The sequence below is a fragment of the Frankliniella occidentalis genome, unplaced genomic scaffold (genome assembly GCF_000697945.3).
Source record: "Frankliniella occidentalis isolate FOCC.00 unplaced genomic scaffold, Focc_3.1 Scaffold10, whole genome shotgun sequence".
Lineage (NCBI taxonomy): Eukaryota > Metazoa > Arthropoda > Insecta > Thysanoptera > Thripidae > Frankliniella > Frankliniella occidentalis.
In genome coordinates this window covers 2,651,756-2,654,628 of record NW_026267140.1, presented here as the reverse complement: position 1 = coordinate 2,654,628, position 2,873 = coordinate 2,651,756, and the positions used below count along the sequence as shown (strand labels likewise).

The 2,873-nt window shown below is 61.9% G+C and overlaps 2 protein-coding genes across 2 annotated transcripts in view; one reads left to right on the top strand and one right to left on the bottom strand.

Moving 5' to 3' along the window:
• LOC113212801 (farnesol dehydrogenase) overlaps positions 1–2,873 on the bottom strand; it is a 91,738-nt gene that overhangs the window by 61,567 nt on the left and 27,298 nt on the right. The window lies entirely within an intron of this gene.
• Positions 1–2,873, top strand: part of LOC113212828 (RYamide receptor-like) — a 56,973-nt gene that overhangs the window by 52,082 nt on the left and 2,018 nt on the right. The gene's annotated exons all lie outside the window — the stretch shown is intronic.

The following is a 2,873-nucleotide window of genomic DNA, read 5'->3' as shown; positions in this document are numbered from 1 at the left end:
TTTGCCCGGCCCTGTTGGTGGTGGTGTGGTGACGGGGACGATGGAGGAGCTGGGGGGAGGAGGAGGGAGGGGGGCAATGAGGAAAAAGAGGGGGCCCCTACCTCCCTCCTCGCCCACAACCCCTTCCCCCTCATCTCATTTCGACATGACTCGGATAAGCCCCGAACATACCGCCCTACGTCCGATTGGATCATCAGCAAAGGGTGGTTTTTCCATCCGGTAGGAGACGCACTGCGACGCGAGGGGACGGGCACGGGCAAAGGCAGCGGGCAGCATAGCGCGCATTCCTGTAGCCAGCTGCGCAAGCCCGAGGGTGGGCTGCCCCCTCGGCGGCCCCCCTCCCCCCAGTCCCAACGCCGCCCTTCCCTCCCTGCCACCGACCGCCTCTTTCTTTTTACTTATCCTCGGCCCTCGCCGGCTCTCACTCCTGTTTCCCCTCTCACGCTAGCTCACTCACTCTCGAGTCACGCCGAATTCCGCGCGTCAGGCCCAGCGCGATCTCGCCAGCACGGTCTCTTAACTGACGGGGATGGAATCTCCAGTGGAAACTGCTCGACTTCTCTATGTAGTGGCTCGCGATACGTAGCAAGTTTGTTCATCCCCCAAACTAATAACAAAAGCGTAAATAAGCTAAGCTTGGGTTCCAGCGATAAGATGAGTAATAAATTCGGTTGAGAGTTCTTTATCCTAATTAGAGGGAGACCTCTGAAGGTGGAGGTAGTCTTTAATTTTCTGGAACATACTTTGCATTTCGATCCCGGCCGTCTCTTCGCCTCAGGCACGGCTGCCCTGGCCCTTCATCAAGCCCCCTTCGACCGAGGTTTACCCTCGACTCTGTCCTCGGTATGGCCACCCGCTTGTAGGAGGCGGCGCCGCCGGTTTGCCACGCCCCACCGCGCCCTGCTCTCAAGCAGCGCAGTCTGCTGAAAAGGGACAGTTACACGACGAGAAAAGAAAATAACTTGGTTTTCGCGAGCGCAAAGTTTGGCGGACGTGGTCGTGTCGTACACCGACACCCTCCCCTCCCCGAGGCGCGCGGCACTACCCACCCAACCCCCGGGGAGGCAATGCCCTCCTTACGTCAGCACACACGGATCCCAGCCCCCCCCCTCCCCCCATCCCCGATCCCCCTTTCACTCTGGATTGAAAAGGGGGGAGGTCAGGTCAGGTACCTGGATTTCCTGGCAGCTTGTGTGTGCCGCGCTCCCGCCCCTCCTTCAGGGCGGCCAGGCGCCCGGAACAAAACTTCCCCCTGCTCCACGTTAACCCAATTCGTGGAGCAGCCTTATCTCCGTTGCCGCCCCGGTGCGTGGTCTCCCCCTCCCCCTTCTCACCCCTGACCCCTTTTGCACCTTGCCGCTGACGACAAACGAGAAGGCGAGTCTATAGTCAGCCGAGGCCGAACTTCAGCGAGCGCGCCCTTGTACGCCGCTGGGCCGGGGTCAGGGCGAGTAAATTACTGTTGCCCCCTCCCCTCTCCCCTTACCTCCATCCTATGGTCCCGCCGCGCCGGTCCAGCCAGGCGAACAAGGAGCCTGGCGGGAAGTCCGGGTAGTGGCCCACGCACCCTGCTGTTGCAAATGAACCGCCTTTACGCGGGAACTTTCCAACTTGAACAAGCGTGTCCAGCCGGCCAGAACTCCCCCGCCCCGGTCTCCCACGTGTTCTGGTCTGGGGTCACGATATGGCACCTTGTGACCTCGTTCCGGTCAAACGTCGAGGATAATAGAATGGTGATTTGATCGCGGAACTCCTCGCTCCTCGGTCCCGAAATGAACCTGGCCCGGATGGGCCGTAAGTATGGCGGCACCCGGCATGATCCCGATGGCCAGGCCCTGCTACTGGACGTGCTCATAATCGGCTCATCGGTTCCGCCAGCAAAACAGTTCTCTGGGTGGGTGCGGTTGAAGGTTGTGTTTCTACTTTACCCAAACACGTTCAACTCGAGAGTTTTGATAGCACTGCTGTATTGCCCGAAAACTAGACAAATTGCCAGCCAAGTCGATTATATGCAGCCCCCGCCCAAGACCACGTGCGCCCGTCCCTACCGGTACCGGAGGGAAGTGACCTGAAGGTGAAGGAGTGAGCAGAGGGTCCCGGGCCACGCCAGGGGGTGGACGCGGGCGCGCGGGCGCTACCGACATAACCGATACCCGCCAGCGATTGAAATACGCAGCGAATGTGCCGCAGCCGGGTATACCGCTGCTCGCGAACTGTCTCGTCCCCTACCCCTCCCACACCTCTCCCACCAACACCACCTCGCCGACCCCCCTGCCACACCGAGGCTATTTGTCTTGCATCCCTTATCACTCGGGGGTGCGCCGACTCGCCGGGGGGCAGCGACCCCTTCTCCCCTTCTCCCCTTCGCCCCTTGCCCCCCCCCCTCTCCCCACCGCCCGTATTCAAAACGCCATCTCACCCGCAGGCATGACGCGCGCCCCTGCCGCCCCCCTGGCACTGCCACCGAACCGCCAAACCGGTGGACCCGAAAGATTAAACCGAGATGCTCGCGCTGCTCGCAGCGGTCCTGGGCGGGACGGGGCGGGGAGAGTTCGTTGGACTTGAGCCCCCGGCCCCGTCGCGTGCTCGCCCCGCCGGAGAAGACATTGTAATCGACACCACAACAACAGCGCGGGCATCTCCGAGCCCAGAGCCCGCCCAGCCGTCATTAACATCATTCCTGGAGTAGTTAGTCAGCGCCCGACCCAAACTTTGCCCGGCCCTGTTGGTGGTGGTGTGGTGACGGGGACGATGGAGGAGCTGGGGGGAGGAGGAGGGAGGGGGGCAATGAGGAAAAAGAGGGGGCTGCTCGACGGGCCGAGGCGTTATTGTGCAATCGGGAACAGCCAAACGGCGGGCAGGCGGACGCGACC